The 18,950-nt window shown below is 39.0% G+C and overlaps 1 protein-coding gene across 1 annotated transcript in view; it reads left to right on the forward strand.

Annotated features, from left to right (window-relative positions):
* Nucleotides 1–18,950, forward strand: part of tafa3a (TAFA chemokine like family member 3a) — an 87,301-nt gene that overhangs the window by 25,847 nt on the left and 42,504 nt on the right. The gene's annotated exons all lie outside the window — the stretch shown is intronic.

Raw genomic sequence — 18,950 nt, forward strand, 5'->3', positions numbered from 1 at the left:
GACAAGAGACCTCCAAAATTGGATGGATAAGAAAATTATTGTTAACACTTTTCTTTCTGTGCGCTGAAGAATATTACCTTGCACTATGGTGGATTTGTTGCATATCCTTCTGCTTGTTTAAAATCAAACCTTTGGTTGTGTTGTATTGGCAGATTCACAAATCTCAGTCAGTGTTATTCGTTTTTTGTGCGGTTTACTCATCATCACATTGCTTGATGATTGCAAGTGTTCTTTTTACAGCAGACAAATATGTTGTGGGAACAAGAAAGAAATATTGGGTGGGAATACATTTATGATATATGTGATGAAGTGAAGTCTTGTAAAAGAACACAAACACAAAAGAAACAGAGCAAAGATATTTGAACAATAATAATTCATTTCTTTAGGGATCTTTTTTAAAAGAAAGAACAACTTTGCACACACACTGCACTTTTTATAACATTAGAGGAAATGGAAGGATAGTTGTTAGTCTGCTTTGTCTGAAAGCACATATGTATGTATATATGTATATATGCATGTATATATATATATATACACACACACATTTATATATATATAAAACATATATAAACAGTGCACATTGGAAAAGGAATACTGCACAGGTATCGCTTAACAAGAGAGGAAAGAGGAAGAGAAGCAGGAGAAGGAAATGACAGAGAAGAGAGGGCATGGGATACAACAGAGGAAAAAGGAAGATGAGAGCAGAGAAGTGATGAAATGAGGAAAGGGGAGGCATTTTGCCAGCCTTTGCGTCTGCAGTCAGCAACATATCAAAGTATCGCACGCACACACATCCGTCCACCCACCCACCCACACACACACAGGTATTTATATATATATATATGTATATATATATTATATATATATATATATGTATATATATATGAGTTCATACAATCATTTTAGCAATCCAGCTGTAATAAATTACTCACATGCACAGTCACAGGCTACATAAATCCTGGGATTACAAACAAATAAACAAACAAAAACCCACAACTATACAAAAAACAAACAACTTCTTTTGTCACTGAATGAGAAAGGAAACAGAAACAAAGGCGGCGCTTTGTTGGTTCTTTAATTAATGACAGCAACCTTGGTTTGAACGTTGTTTTGAGTGAGGGATAATGTTTGCCTCCCGTTGTTTCACTGCAGTCTTGATCTAATGTGATGTGTATCTCAGAAACAAGGAGCGATTGGAGGATTTATCTTTGATAACAATGTGCAGGTTCTGTTAGTATAAACATGTCATTAAAACAACGGAAAGACTGATGTTTGTCATCTACATTCCCACTAAAAATCATGCTCCCAGAAAAATGTCAATTATTAAGGCGTCATATATGCCTGACTTCCCCTCATCTGTAATCAATGTGATGTGAAAGCACCGTCCGTGCGTTCTGTCACTGTACTTAAGTTAACATAGCTTCTGTGATTCCTGCTGCATGATTCACTGCCTTGGATCTTCTTAGAAAATCTAAATTGGAAAACATTTATTGTTATTGTACTACATCACATTATTAATCATTTTAACTGGTGAAAGCAATGTGGTGTCATTGTGTTTACAGTATACTGCCGTATGGAAAACGTGTACTGTATATATATTTTTGATTATTTGTATATGGTATATGTGTAAATAACTATATATGCCAAATAATAATGCATGTTGCATTCACTAAAGAGGAAAAGCTACTATAACTGGACTGGAGTGAGGGATTTAGGGGATTAGGAATTAGTCATATTTTTAGGGCTGAACAATTTATGGGTCTGAGATGATACTAATATGACAGCCGGGAATTTCTACAGATACTGATAGTTTTGACGCTTCATGATTGGTGGTTAGAGGACTTAGTTCCTAGATGTGAGGTAAAGTTGAATCCAGAGTTTGTGTTTAATAGCCCACATTCTACCTTCTCTCTCACATGTGTGTGGCTCGTCCCTAGGGTAACACCAAGTGGAACAGAGTGTAATATTTGGTTAAAAGGGAAAGGAAGCAGAAAGAAAGTGGCGATAGTTGTATGCAGCACAGATATTGTTGCTTGCAGTGGTGTCGCAGTATAAATCTGCCATCAAGCACACCCCACACCAAGTAAAGGTACTGTTTTCAGTCGAAATGCCAAACCGTACCTTACTGTACCAAACTGTATTTTCTGGTCAACAGTTCTCTTGCATCCATTCAATCAAGCGGTGTATATTGTTATTGGAGGAAATCTCAGCATACATCATCAAGACCACCATTTGAAATTTAAGGTGTAGTTAAGGACCACAAGCCAATGTTAATATTAATTCAAGTTAATTACCTTATATGCAGAACATATTTAAGGCTTTGCATGCTAGTGATCACAAAGACATAGAGCTGTTGTGGCGATGGAATTTTCCTGTTTAGCCCTCGGTGCAGTAGCCATTGTTTGTCTGATCCAGTCTCAGTAAGAGGTGACATTGTGTTGCGGTATTTTGTCCTCCTCTGCAGATGCCCTCTTTCATACAGTGCTATTTTATTCTTGATAAAGATTCTTTTCATGAAATGAAACTTTCAGTTCTGTGAGAGCATTGTTCAAGGATTCCTCACATTCCTTTATCGGAAAGCATCTAAACATTTCACATCAAAATTGTCATATTAGCCAAACCACGCATCATAAAAAAAACTAAAAAAAGACTTAAAAAAAGACCGTCTAGACATAGTTGTGGAGGAAGAGATAACTGAGGTGCATTGTCCTTGATCTCGAGATTAAATTTTCATTCAATGAATAAAGTACAAAGCTGAGAAAAAGCCTTCAAAGTGTCTCAGTGAAAATGATAACATAGCACATATCAACATTCACCTGACGTGAGGTAGAATGCCATTATAATATGTGCTGTGCTATCGTTTTGGGCCAAATGCAATGAAAGCAGTTTTCAACCTAGGGGCCTTGAGCGCGCCTTGCAGGCTGGCAACTGCACCACCAATTATTTCACCACAATGTCAAGGTTGCAGTACTTTCCACATTCTGAGAACCTCCCCATGCTGATGTTGTAGCTTATGAAGCTACTCGAATTAAACAACACTGTACTTAATACCTTCCATTTTCATTACTTAAATGTTTGATATTATAATTTTATGTTCCTTTACGTGTCGCTTTGATATGCACTTGAGGCATTAAAGTAAATGTCCTTAGTGAAAAGGTGATGAGTGGTGTCCGTGCTTTAGCTACAGTATATAAGTGAGCAGGCAGGAACTAATTAAGTGTTGCTTAAGCATCCGAATACAGTTTCATATATCAGTAATCCTGTATGACCTCAGCCACTGGAGACCAGAGATTGTTGGCTGAGACACAGAAAACGCACTTATATATAGAATGATGTAATAGATTTCACTTTGTCCATTAACAGATCATTTGACTCTGTAATTAAAAACAGCTCGCTATGATGAATTAATCAGTTCCCTGGAGAAGGATTGAAAGATAAGCTGAGAGCGGTTTCTCTTACACCGGAGAGCAGGAGATGTGCAGTATTTAGATACTTTGGAGAGGAAATTGACAGGGACGCTGGTTCCAGAGGCTGAATAACATGAAATTAAGAAAAAAACAAGTGGTTGAGGGAAAAACAAGAAAGCAGGAAACACAACACTACATTTGCATGTGTATGCTCAGCAACACCATCAGGTTCTTATGAATGGAGTAGATTTACGTTATCATTGCTTGTTATTGGGAGTTTTTTAATCCAGGACTAGTAAATCCGAAAAAAACAAACAAACACACAACTTGTAATAGCAGGATACACTTGTAGCCTGCTACAAAAAATGTAGCTGATAAATCCCACTCATCCTGTCCACCCTCCAGTCAGAGCTCCACCCCCAAGTTATCTGTAGTCAAACTACAAAGTTTGGCTGCACTTTTTCTGTCATTTTCCATTTTCCATGACTGCATTACTCTAGTTTTTACAAAGAATGTGTCTCTGTGTGTTGGCCCTGTGATGGACTGGCGACCTGTCCAAGGTTTACCCTGCCTTTTGTCCTATGTCAGCTGGGATCGGGTCCAGTGACCCCCTCCAACCCCGGAGGATAATCAATAGACTAGCTTTAAATTGAAGATGACTAGGAGCTAAATGTGGAGGTATAATTATTTATAGGTAGATATATATGAAAACAGCAAACCATGGATATCAAAACAGAATGCAAAAATACAAAGATAAAGCTAGGTTTAAGATTAAAGAAGAATCAGTAGAAAAATCAACAAGATTTTAAGAAAACAATGACTTCTTTTGTCTCTCTACTACCACCTGCATATACCTCACTGCAAATTGTGCAGCATATGGATAACTCCTAGGCCCTTCTTGCTTCCTCACACCATTAGCGTGATAACACACTGACATGCAGTTGACCCAAAGAGCCAAAGTCCTGTCTGTGGAGCCAGCTGTTCCTCTAAAATTCACAAGTTCTGGAAATCAATAGGTTGAGACTCATGAGGTTGCCTTAGCTAATGCAGACGGCCTCTGCGAGTTAAGCCATGGCAATTCTAAAATGTAATACTATTCTTAACCATGCTACAAGGTGCTCAAGAAGTGGAACATTAGAACATGTCAACCTCCTGAAATCCCCAGGAATAAGCCAAGATGAAGTAGCTGTTAGATCCCTCCGTGATGGCCCTCACATGTTGCTGTGAGCTGAGGAGGCCGCCAAATCCTGCCAGCTTTGACTTAATTTCTGCATGCTGTGTTAGAGTTGATGAACATTCCAGGACATATTGGAGTAAAATAGAACCAGAACAAATGTTGATGCTTCAGAAAGAGAAGACAAATTCAAAAGAGGTGCTTTAACAAAACCCCATTTTAAAATAAACCGGCGAATGGTGGACCTGAGAGACTTAGGACTTGTGCTCTGTTTTTCCTGTATATTATTTGGAGGGAATTGGAATACTGGGCCTGAATTTTAAACAGGGCAGAGGAGGTGATAACATTTGTAAGAAAGGACTCCCTTCATGGAAATTGTTGGCTAACCTGATAATGAAAAGTTTGATCCATTCTTGGAAGCACAGCAAGAAAAATACGACAACACTGACAAGAGAACACTATTATACATGATCATGTTCAGGATTTATTGATCTTATGGAAGCATGTGTCCTCTCAAAGAAACTCAGTCATGTAAAATTGGCTAAGTACCTCTCAGTTAGTGTCAATTCAACTCCAGATGTTACACCTACTGTTTACATAATGCATCACCTAACAGCTGCATCATAGAGTGTTGCGGCACAGGTTTTGAGCCTGTGAAGAGTGTTCTTTTCAAAAGTGAGACTTGTTAAAAATAAACTTATAATAGGAGTTGCCTGCCTCAGATTTCCATTAAAAGTGATATTTTTGGCTAAAAAAAGAAGAGGTTCTAAAACACTGTCGGTTTTACTGCAGTTGCTGTTACTGTGATTATGGACAGCTACCTCAATGTGTGCATGAGCCGCTTCATTTTTGCACATGTTATGTTGCACATGAGTATTTACTGAAATAAAGCCTTGACCCTCAAAATGTATGTTTTTAACGTAGTGGAGCTCTAAGTAAAATAAGAAAGAAAAAATAAGCGTATGGATTTCATTGTATTCGAATGAGTCACAGTAGACAAGGTATCCTTGCTCTTCTCACTAGGTAAATAGTAAATAGTTCCTGCTTGCAGTAGCCTATGCACTTGCCAAATATGCAGCCTCATTTATACTTGAAATAAGCTTGCATAAATAAGCTGTAGACTTCCCGGAAAACACAACCACAAGACTCTCCCTGCTGGAAAGGCACAAATGAGCAGCAGAGAACAAAATCTTTTGATGGCACTCTTAAAGGGAATTAAGCAGGCCTGTCAAGAAATTTAAACAGGCTCTGGTTAGAAAAGGGATTCTTTTAGCTTTGCTCCTCTGCCTCTTTTGTCAGTCCCTCTCACAGAATATGTGGGCCCTGCCAAGACACTGCAGTCCACACTGCAAATCGTTCTGCCATGAAGGGAAACCTCACACAGAGTCTGTTATTGCCACTTATTATCTTCCAAATAAAACGGTTGAAAAAAAAAAATCCAGAATCTATTGGCTTCAGTTTGTGGTAAACCAGTCCATGACTTCCCTATATAAATGTTTAATGACATATATGTACATCTTTCTTCAGGGATGCACTAATCTTGCCAGATTTTAGATTTTTAGTGCCGTGCCTCACAGCAAGGTTCCTGATTTGAATCCTGTTAGTCACATTGTGTGGAGTTTGCATGTCATCACTGTGTTTGGGTGGTTTTCCTTGCGTAATCCTGCCATTGTGAGTGTAAATGGTTGTTTTTTCTTGTTTTCTGGAATGAATCAAGACACTGTTAGGACACTTACACAAAAGATGTGCAGTCAAGTTCATCCTTGACCAAATCACTTGTATCTCGCACTTTTAGCTTTTGAGTCAATCATCCAACCTGCATATTGATTGAAGGTGTCATCTGTTGTTTGCTTTGCATGAAAAGTGTTAACAGGGTCAGAGGTGTTACTGCTGCTATCATCCCTGCAATGTCCTTGGTTGGTATCCACAGAACAAAGCACTGGTACTACCACTGGTACCCACCCCCCCTTTTCCAATAAAAAGGTTTAATCTGTGGCTTAATTTCCATTTAATTTGGACTGTGTTGCTGTACCCTACTTCTTTTTTAGTGGATGTTTCTGGCACTTCTCAACATCATGGTCTTTTTTTCTAGGTTTTTTTTCTTCTCCTTTTTGATGTGTTTGATGTTTGCAAAAAAAAAAAATGCATGTACTTAATGTGGTGGAAGACAAATGCCAGTTGAGTGTCTTTCATGAAAACAAGGTGACTTAAGTAACTGGACCATTTGTGATCACTAGCACTTCTGTGCTGCTCTTTACTCTATCTGAAGTAATAAAATACACGGTAAACCAACAGACATTCAGTTAGTTACTAACATCATCTAACATATTCCAACACCAGCAGTGATGTTCATTTCTTGTTGTATTGCATCAACACCATGAATTGAATGAAAAACACCTTTTTCTGTTTTTTCTTTGTGCTGACACACACCTAGCTCACTTCAGAGGACAAATGACAGCAATACCTCACATGAACACAGTTTCGGCCCAATTTGTATCATCTCTTGAGCCAATATCCTCCAGCTCGTACACTCTGCGCGTGTGTGAGATGCAGTTATTTTCCACATGGCAGAGGCTAAAAGGTTTGCTAAGCAGCGTTTGCCCACCACACAGTTGACTCAGTACAGCTACAATTGTAAAAATATCAGATTAGAAGACAAAAGCTATTTTGTAAAAAGCTTTTTGAGGTGATCAATGAAACATTTGAATAACCCCCCTGTATGTGCACTTTTGAAAATGTTTGACTCTAGCTGTATCCAGTCCAATCCAATTTTATTTGTAAAGCACTTTAAAACAACCACAGTGGACCAAAAGGCTGTACAGAATAGTAAATAATAGACGTAGAAGCTCACACAACCAAAACAATAAACCACAAAATGAAAACAGATCAAATAAACTAAAATTAAAGAGAAATAACATCAACAACTTGAAAAGAGATGTAAACTCTCGCAGCTGGTTGCTTCATTTCCATCTTTCTTCTCATTAAGGTGACCCACTCACCTCTGGTTGGTGTGATTCCTGTATCACACCAATTCAACGTGCCGAATTAGCCACCACCAGTCTGCTGATGACACAGAGCCCAACTTTGCTTTTCAACGCTCATCGTGGTGATTGTCAGCTTAGCGTGCCTTGACAAGAATTAGGCCTAGTAAGAGGCAGAATGGGCTTATTATATTTTTATTACTCCCACAGTGTAAGATAATTAGATGTATTTCTTACACTATCAAAACTGTCAATTATTTGTCTGTATGAAAATGCACAAATGACCACATAACTAACACTACTAAAGATACTAATCAGTGGTGGTTGCTCTCTTTTGAAACAGGGGAAGCTCATTTCACATTCAATTGTATACAGTATACATAAACTCTAAATTTGCGTCAGACAATCTGTGATAAAACAACTGATTCTGAATAAACTAGTCATATAGTTGAGCGCTCTTTTAGTAATAAAGTGTAAATTGCAACAGTACGTATTTGACCATTTATTTTATGACATTTTAGGGGAAGCAGAGCCTCCCTTGCTGTCTTAAAAGCAATCACCTCTGGTACTAATAGTAGTTATAGTACTAATAAGTAGGGTTGATGTCTAATCCCTTTTCAAGGGTTAATTTCTTATGACAGTAATGACAGTGTGTGTAGAACTCTACAGCTATAGTGGCATGAAAACCTGCAGTAGACCATGTCTCTGCTTATTTAAGCTTTCGTCAAGTGTCAGTGAAAGCCTTTAATAGTATGTTATGGTACATGAAATATCCATCTGAGCTGCAGTCAACCCTGCTTTCTTCCTCCTGCCAGATGGTGATTAGATCAGTTTAGCACAATGGCGTTGAGCCCAAATGTTGCCAGAGATGCAAATTTTGTTTTTCTTTTGTGGCCTGATTGCCCCTTGTTTTTGTTTCTGCATTTTATCATCTGGTGTTCATCCCCTTTCTGGGTGACTCAGTGTTTTACCAAGCCTAGATTAAGCTGGCTTGTTCTCTTTCATGCTGTGTGACTGGCCTTCATGCTTGTTCTTCCCTGTTGCCACGCGTGTTGCTTCACGTTTATTATTTATGAATGCATGCAGAGTTACTTCTGCTGAAGCAAATGGAACGAGAACTCCTCCTCGTTCTAGTCTAAATAATGCATTCTGCACGAACCTGCAGTCTTTCAAAAGTATTGGTGGACTTTTAGAGCACAGCGTGATCTTCTCACAACCCCGTGGAAACTGGCTCAAATCCTAAAGTGTCGCCCTTTAGTGGCCCTGGCAACTCCTCTTCTGATCTAAAGGGGGGCTAATGAGGTGCAGTACATTAGTTCCAAGTTATTTATTTTTTTACCCTACACCTATTATGATGCAGAACAGCAGAGTCCAACAGCAACAGCAGTAGCAGGAGACTCATTATTCAAGTACTACCAGCACCAGCAAGAGTGGCTTGTTTTTCCTAAAAAGCCAAAAGCCATAAACATTTCAACACCACTGAATAGTTCTACTGAGGACAACAAAACAAACTCTAAGAAATTACATTGAAGACACTTATCTTCAACCCAAAACTGACTCAGTAACTGTCCCCAGGTTAGAATAATTGTGATAAAATATGGTGGAGCTTTGGCCCACAAAGCATTTGCTGTGTTTAGGTCTGCACATTATTATTTTCATAACTGATGAATCTGTTGATTATTTGGTATATGAATTGCTAGAAAATATTGAAACATTACTTTTTTTGTCCACAAATCAAAATTATATAGTTTTTATGATTTATTTGTTATATCGATTAATTTAGTCATCCATTAATAATCGTTTAATTGTTGCAGCAGTAGTTTGGTTTGTGATGTATTTTTGCCGTGTTTTTGACGTTAAAACACGTGGATGTGCTTAAATACCTGTGGTCAACCATTCAAAGCAGAACAAAGTGCAGAGAGGGTGGAGACGAGTGTCAGGGCTCATGTGTGACAGAAGGACAGCGGCAGAGTGAAAGGGAACGTCTATAAGACGGCAGTGAGACCTGATATGATGTATGACTTGGAGACAGGCGGAGCTGGAGGTGGCAGAGATGATGGCGATGTTACATTCACATTGATCACTCTCATATCATGTGCTGAACTTAATCTTTCCTTTTTACTTTCCCGGGTTTCACAGTCAGACACATAAGTGTGGTTTTCCTCTCACTTGTCGTAGAAGTTGTGGAAGTAGATGAGAGATGGCAAAACGTGTTTTTTTTATTATCATATTATAAGGCTTCAACTGCTTCAGCTCTATTAAACATGTCCATTTCTGGGAGCAGACCTAGGTTAATATTGTATTGTGTCATTTTGCTGTATAATGAGGTTAAACTACACAGACTTTTTCTGATTTGTGGTTATTTGATAATACACAACAGCATTAGTTTCAGCCTTTTGAGAGGCTCAGATGTACTAGCGGAGGTGTTCGGAGACACATTGGTTTTCTGACTGAAGTCGTGGATATGCGTTAAATCTGTACATAAATCCGCATCCTTCCTTAGTAAAGCACAGTATAATTACATTTAGAAAGGTAACTTTAAAGAAACGTGGCCTGAGCTACTAGTTGCCAACAGTTGCTTAAATATGATTACTCCAGTTGTAAACTCTGTGGGTGTGTTTGACAAATATCTGCCCCTCTAACCACTGCTAAATTCTGAGAAATTCTGTGTGGAGTTAATGTTGATCTGCTGGTTTATTTGAGTGCAGCCATAACTCATTTCACTTGGCTTTCACTTCTTGATGCTTCTATATCAGTCACTGGAGCTTAATTGTATGAGGACCTGAGTGAACACTGTATTCTGGAGTGACTTATATTGCTTTATAGCAGCAGAATAATTTTCTGCCTCAGCAGGCACATTGTTGGAGGAAATGTGGAAGTAAAGCTTGAAGATCCACCTGGCAATTACTTTGATAGTAGAGCTCAGGCATTCGCTATATGTCACACTTCTAATGGTTTTGAATATTCGTTTAAGTCAGTGGTACACAATGCCCTAAACAGCATTTTGTAACTGGCTTATTATCAGATGTGACAACAGCTCAAATAAGAAAAACAAAGGAATTAGAATAATAACTTGCAGCATAAAATGCAAATTACTGTAACGTATCCACAACATAACGAACATTTATCACTGTAACTGGGTTTCAGGTTATTCACATTATTGGCAAAAGATTTGATGATGCTGACAAATCAAACAAACTGTCAAACATAAAACCTATTTATTACTGGCAAATTTGTATGAAACCAGAGTTTGACCAACAGAATTTGGCTAATACTGTATTATGAGATATTATTCACAGACTTTAGTTTTTACAGAACAAATAATACAAAAAAAAAAAACCCTGGTATTTTGAAGTGTTCTTAGTGGTAATGGAAATGTTCACAGTAAATACTCACTTAATATTCATATAAAGTAAAGGTGATTGAATAAAGGTTATATTGTCAATGATTATTTTTATTTATTTTTGTACCAGTGTAGGTTTTCTAATTTTTGAAAAATGCGCCAGTGCTTTAAAATGTGACTACAATACATAGTTATACAAACCTAATATACTGCAACTTAATTGCAAATAGAATGGATTGATGTGAACTTGTTAACACTATTTTCCCTGTCATTCATCATCACTGTCTTCTTCAGTGAAATGATGACACCTTCTGTCACCAGCATTATAAGGAGTGACTCATTTTATATTCATATATATATATGAATATATGTATATATGTATACAGTATATAACAAATATAAATTGAATTGCACATTATTAGTTGTCACTGCAATTGTCATCACCATGCTTGGGTGGAGATACAGATACAGAAATCTGTTTGGTTCATTACACAAAATAATGCCTGAATGGAAAAACAAATTATACCTCTTGCTTGTATAAACCTGCAGCGTGAGACTCTTCCTCTGTCTCCCTGTGCCGTGTGCTGATGCTCTAGGACAACTATCTGATCCATGCTGTGTTGTACTGTGTGTCCAGTGGCACAGAACATGCTGCGAGGACACAGGATGAGTCAGAAGCAAGTAGACCACACTGTATCGCAGTGGGAGATAGAGAGATAGAGACGGACAGAATGAGATAGAGGGACTAGCCAAGTGTGTCAGAGAACTGCAGCTACACTGAGATGACCTCTGCCTCTGCACCCTGGGGAATGTTTTCCAATAGGCTTGAGTCTAATGCTGGCTTCTGGAACTAAGTGCTCGGTCTCCTTTGGTCTGCTGCTTCCAAAATATCACTACACCTAGCCTGGTGGGAAGCGAACATTGGCACATGGATGCAGTTCTCCATTCTACGCACTACCTCTACTACTGTAGCCCCTTAAAACAGGTAGCAACACCGTGAAGGCTGATACGACCTGAGCAGTTTTATTTATTTAATTATCCTTTTTCATGGAATACATTAAAATACATTAAAACCCAGTGACAGAGCACAGACAAGTTGGCACCAGCTGTTGTCCACAACAGGAAAAGCAAAGAGAAATTACATTGTTCTGCTTAAATCGTCAATTTAGCAGGACAGCAGTATTAATTCCCAGTGCCAGAGGAGACTCACACTCAAATGCTACTTAAAATACCCCAAATCCACCTACACCTACCAGATATACAGCAAATCCCCCCCATATTTGTCCACACAACACTGACACAATGTTACGTGCTGCAGGCCAATACGACTCTCCAAACACACTAAACAGCACAAAATAAATATACCATTACCACAAAAAACAATCAAGTACATGATGCACATGTAGCAGACACACATACAGTATACCTGTACACGTGTGTACTATTGCTCTACTTTACTTACCTGCTAAACCAGCAGTCCCAGAGCACACAGCCTCCTCACCAGTGGGGCTGTCCCACAGCAAGGCAACAAAACTTTCCTCCTTGTCCTTCTGTCAATGATGTTATTCTTAGTCTAACTACCTTGAAACAAAAGCCAAAAATCGCAGTCGTGACCTGCCATCAGATTCCTCTACTTTCCTCCATAACTCATATTTTCTCTGTCATTAGGCATGGTAGAAGGTGACTTATTCAAGCCAAAAAAACCCAAAACAATGTTGCTATGTTTACATGTGTGTTTTTGTATGTTTATAACACGTATTGATAGTCTGAATGGAAGCCAATTTGTTCCACAGATGTGGACAGGCCATTGCTTAACAGTACAAACTAATAGGTCTTCAAACGCTGTCACCTTGGTTGTGTTACCTTGTGTTACCTTGTGTTACCTTGTGTTGCCTTGGGAGCCACAGTCAGGAGCCACAGAGCACCTTCCTCTCTTTGTCTACAGTACGTGGACTATATGCACGTCCACATACTGACTAACATTGGTGTTAGTTTGATTTAGCTTCACACAAATGGAATAATACAATTAAATATTTATAGATTTATTTCGAGAAAAGCAACATTGTGATTTCCTGAAATACCAAAGTGCTCATATAGCCACACTCTTTGGCAGATTTTAATGAGATGCACACATAAGATGCAGGAGCAGACACTTGACAATGACCATGGCTGGTGATTTTTCAGGGTCTTGGGATCTTACTAAAAGTCCCAAGATTTCTAAATAAACACATGGATACAGACTGATAGCATCATCCGCTAGTTTGTTCACATACTCTCATTGGCTTTTGTGACTGAATGTCCTTCTGAATCTGAATGAACTTTTTTTTTTGCCTTGGACTGTTTGATCACACAATCTGTTCAGAGTTTGTGTCCTCAGGAAAGACTAGACCAACTTTGTGGCATTTTCATCTCATCTGTCAGTTTAATTTCCTGTTGTCATGACATTTTTACAGTTTAACCACAAGTTCATGATTGTATCCAAATGTTTTCACATTTTTGTGTTTAACCCATAATAATTTAACATGACTTATTTTTTGTATCAACTCTGCATTTGCTGGGGGAAACTTTAAGTTTTGGTTGATAAGTCAAACTTGGTATAGTTAACTTCTGCACTAACAAGACATCTAAATAAAATTGAGTAAAAACAATGCAATGTTAATTACACTCCACTTCTGTAGGTGTTACAGCATGAAAACCAGTGTTGTTGAAACTATAATAATAAGTCTTAAGCTGCACAAATACGTATTTAATTAAATTGATTATATTTTTTTGATGAAAGGAATATAAATGAGGTGAAATGTATTGACTTTCTTGTATAATACTGTCATAGTTACATACTCATAAGATCATGCACCAACTGAGCCATATGCTGCAGTGTTAACTGTGCATTCGATTACGTGCAATGCACTATTCCCTGAGAAATTATAATTGTGTCAGGTAATCAGTCCTGCTGAGCAAAAGCTGTCACCGGCAGGCACTTGTTGTTTGTGAGTAATGCATATTTTTCCTTCTTCTTCCTTTTTTTCCACTTATCTGTACGATTTCTCAGGATTTATGGGTAGAAAAATACATTTGGTGCAAATTCCATCATGTTGTGGTTGAATTCCTCAGTCCATTTATCCAGAGACTTAAGTAGCTCGTATTCACCTGAGCAGAAAACACATTTTACAATAAGGAACAGAAATATGTTGAGGCAAATATTACCAGGAGGATTTGATGGGGATGTGAAGCTTGACAATTGCAAGATGTCCACCCAGTGGCATACAGCAGTTTTAGACTAGTTGTAGACACCACACAGGAAGATTTGTTACGGTGTTATAAAGATATTGTGATGTGGTTTTATTGAGTGGATGTTGCAATGCAATAAAAAAAATGTTATTTTTCTTGCCCTGACCAGGTGCTTTTTGTGCTGAAACCTTACAAGAGGTTACTCACAGTGCCCAAAACTATCTACGTGCATAACCAAGTTTTCCTCACGCTTGTGATCATTCTTCGTCGATGTGCTGTAGACATGCAAATAAGTAGTGCAGTTTTTCTGTGTTCAGGTAGTGATTGGATTCCACTTCACCTCATGCATTTACATGTGACATTAACATGCGTCTCTGGTGTCTTGCTGGGCGGTCTTTCAATGTGTCCTGGCTAGGTCACACATCTGCACCACACAGATTTACAACAGGGGCACTGTGTTCGAATCCAGATAGCCAGACCAATGTCAGTGTGGCAGATGTGGCCAACTGAATCTGGCAGGCTATGACAAAAAGGCTGGTCGGTGATCCTCGGTACAGGTAGCTTCAGGCGGACGGGCAGGGTAACCCGATCTCAGAAGAACAAACCGCAGAAAGGTTGGCAGACACTTCTACCACGAGGGTGAATGACAATCTGGCAGAGTCTTGTAGAGTTTATATAGTGCAGTTTATATAGTGTGTGGGAGATTGGTGAAACAGAAACCACAGCAGGAAAAACAGAAGGCCTGAAAAATGTGTTGTTTTCAAATGAAAATTGCAATTTGAAAAAAAAAACACAATCATCAAACTGAAAAGACTGCAATTTACCCATTATGTTTTCATCATGTCATGTCCAGTAACAATTTAAAACACAACATCAATTATGTCCTTTGCTAATACTCTTCATTTTGTAATACAGTAAATATGACAATAGACTGCTGTCAGCATTCATTTCACCCCTCCATGAAATAATGCCACGTTCAGAAGACAGAGACCAGCAGATCATGTTAGGTTGATGGTGTCATTTTCTCTTTCTCTCTCTGAATTGTCATAACTTCTCTTGCTTGTCATTTAGTCAAGTTCAGGTTCACAGCAGTCCAATATCATGTCACACAGCACGTCCTAGATGTCTACACTTGACCGGACATTAATACGTCGTAGTGAACTTACACTGAAATGAAAGTGTGTTTTTGACTGAGTATTGTATGCTGGACCAGCATTTGTAGCCCATGGACCTTTGCTATAATTGAAGGTTTTACAGCTGGACTGATTTCCCCATGTTCTGTGTTAGTATAATGGCTGTTAAGTGAGGGAAGGCCTGGCCTTGGGTAAGACTGCAGAGCATGCCTGGCAGCTTGTCACATTTAGATATTATAGAGTTAAAAATGACTAACTTGAACAACAGCACACAGGTTTTGTTTTGACCTCCGACCAGCACCGTTGTCACCTCAGACCAGTCTACTGTCTGTTCACTGTGTGAAAACACACGCCTCTGTGTTATCGCTTCAGGGCAGTCGCTGCTGTGAATGTGCATGTGCACTTTTGTGTGTCAGTTATATCTTGACTGTAATCGTTGAGGATTTTTTTCGCAACCAACAGCTGTGAGAATTACAGATAAAATGAGTACTTACAAACCATAGAAAAACACTGTGGGGAAAATCCTCTCAGCTTGTCTTCTCGGCCTGTGATGACTGCTGCAGTTTTCTCCACAACTTAGTACACATGCAATCAAATGCTCACCTGAATTACATCTGAAGTTAAGAACTTAATTTACACCACTAAACGGGCATGCACTTTGACTCACAGTTTTCCTTTTCTTTTTAAATGCAGAGGAATACAAGTCACAACATCAGCATCCGTCTTAGTTTCTGCAGCAGCTTTTAACCGTGTGGGGACCCGGGTTCGCCACCCGGTCTGAACAAGGGCCTTTCTGCATGGAGTTTGCATGTTCTCCCTGTGTGTGCTTGGGTTTTCTCCGGGTTCTCCGTTTTCCTCCTACAGTCCAAAAACGTGCAATATGGGGATTAACTGCAGTAGACACTCTAAATTGACTGTAGGTGTGAATGCGAGAGAGAGAGAATGGTTGTTGGTCTCTATTTGGCCCTGTGACGGACTGGCAAACTGTCCAGGGTGTACCCTGCCTAACACCCTATATCAGCTGCGATTGGCACAGCTCCCCCCACGACCCTCATGTGGAGGATAAAGTGCTAGAAGATGGATGACTGTTCATGCAGCTGCCCCTTAGTCTCTAGAAAGCACCAAGTAAAACACCTCGTGGTAGCTTTTTCTATACTAATTCACTCTGGTGGTATGATGGCTTAGTGGTTAGCACTGTTGCCTCACAGCAGGAAGGTGCTTGGTTTGATTCACAGTCTGTGTGAAGTTTGCAGGTTCCCCCCGTGTCTGTTTCCTTCGGGCTCTCCGGTTTCCTCCCATCATCAAACATCACATCCTGTATGAATGTTAGACACATATCACTAAGGTTGGTCCATTATAGCGGCGCACTCAGTCGCAGCGGCTCTGATCAACCCTCCATTGGACCTCTTCCTTTTGTTGTGCAATTTCAGTTGCATAATGACAATGAAGATCCTTTTCTAAAAGAATGTCAGTGATCGCTATTGCTTTCATGATAGCCTCAGCTGTTGGTCTTCATGATCTTCCTGTATTTAATCAGCCTGTCTCCTACAATTAATGTCATGCTAATAAATTCAGTTAAGCTCCAATCCACAAATATCACAGGAAAAGAGAACGGGCTATTTCTGTTTCACAGTGATGTATCAATCCAAATATGAGTATCCCCAGCTGACTCCTCTTGTATCTAGGTAACACAATATGAGCATTGTCCCATGTACTAATTGTGATGAGCCTCTCTTGACTGTCCTTCATTTCAGCACCATGGACAGTGCTGAGTCACAGTTTTGTTTCAGCTGCTATCCTGAACACAAGCCAGTGTATGAATGCACGTAAGAAATAAACACTGGTGAAGTGGTCGTGTGGCTGGATGGTTAGTTGGTTGAGAGATAACTCATATTATGGAGCTAATATTAAGGCTCCAAACTAGTGCCTTGAGTACCTGCAAATACAAAAACATCATACTGCTACCCATATATGTCTATATTCCAAATATTCTATTTCAACATTTGTTTTGGTGTTTCACTACCTCACCCATTCCTTAATCAAAAATTCACTTTCAACATTTGTGTCATCTCACTAATGTTGGGAATAATTCCTTCACCTAAACTTTGCTGCCATCTAGCTTTACTGGCGTAACTGTTATGCTTCCACCTTCACATCACTGCAGACACAAATAGTAAACACTGCTATGTTGAGGAACATAGAGCGAGTCATGTGGAGCTGCTCAGTGTCATCAGAATTGTATGAACTCATTTGACAATGGTTGACAACATTTGTTTATATATTATTACAGTTTTACACTACAGCTTTAAGATGATGTTGATTTAAGAAATGACGCAAAAGGTTTACAGACTGATATCTGAACTTCATCCAAGTTGACCACCACAGTGTGTGTATGCACCTCAGTGTTTGCTTTCTGCATGTAGAAAGCAGACTTTTCCTAAGTAGGTTTACACTGATGAGGCCATTCTCTGTGGCACTTTTCCCAACAAATCACCTGAACACCACTAGGCTCATATCTGAAAGTGTGGATATGCTAGCATACATTTAAATCTAGTTATGAATCAAGCCAGGCCTCCAAAATGTCCAAACCAAAAACAAATCATTAAAGACTCAATGACTCAGTGCTTGGCATTTCATTTTCAAGCAGGACAATATGTACTGAGATTCCAAATATTAATATGATATACTTAGAGTTCAGCAGACAGAATTATAGATTATAGATATAGTTATTGATTTAATATTTCTTCTGTAAGATGAGCAAAAATAGAGGAAACATTATACATGAAAGTAATACATTAAAAGTGAGGTGAAATTACTCAGCAGGGCAGAGATACATGATACATATTTACAGCACTGCTTTGTTTTTGGTTAAAAAAAAACCCCCAGCAACATTTAAATCACATAGCCTGTTAAACTGGTTACATGTCAGGGCTGTACTCAGAGGTAGTGAATCAAACTTCAGGGACTGCAGGTGAAAATTAGTTCTCTAGCTCTGTGGGACTATGACTTTAGCCGGCCTGTCCCTTACAAACAATTCAAATCATCGTATCAAACACTTTTGTTTTGACGCCGCCCGCCTTTGTGACATAATATTCTGCAGGAGCCAGACAATTCAGACGGTGCCCGTGGTTAAGCTGTCGTCGTCAAGAGAATCAAATTTGCAGTTACAGATGAACTATTTAGATATTTAGATAAATTGAAGATTAAGTGATGGTTGCTTCACAAAACAATGCCTCCAGGTCAAAAATGCATGGGCATCCTCAAGTTGACATTTTAAACAGTGTCTCAGCCAATCACAGTCTTAAATGGCTGCTGCTTTTTTTATTAAAATTTTTTTTTATTGTCCTTCTAATCCAATGCTGGATTATTTGTCTTTATTGCCTCACCTTACAACAGTGATGAGTGTAGATGTAAAACACGGGCTTTGAATAGTCCCTTCATAAATCTGCGGGTGCTGTTAAAGACACTGCGCCTATGTCTGTCTTCAGTTTGCTTGCTCATAACAGTTTGATTGTGTCAGATGTCTGAGACAGCACAGAACAAGAACATCCCATTAAGATCTCACCCATATTCTGCTGTCAGTACAAAGGCAGTCATTGCAAAAGCATTTCCCTCATATGTAAGCCTCAGCTAGATAAGCACAAAACCAAGAGGCTGCACTGAAACGCAGTTCAAAGCAGAGCT

Source organism: Solea senegalensis, linkage group LG4 (assembly GCF_019176455.1).
Source record: "Solea senegalensis isolate Sse05_10M linkage group LG4, IFAPA_SoseM_1, whole genome shotgun sequence".
Classification (NCBI taxonomy): domain Eukaryota; kingdom Metazoa; phylum Chordata; class Actinopteri; order Pleuronectiformes; family Soleidae; genus Solea; species Solea senegalensis.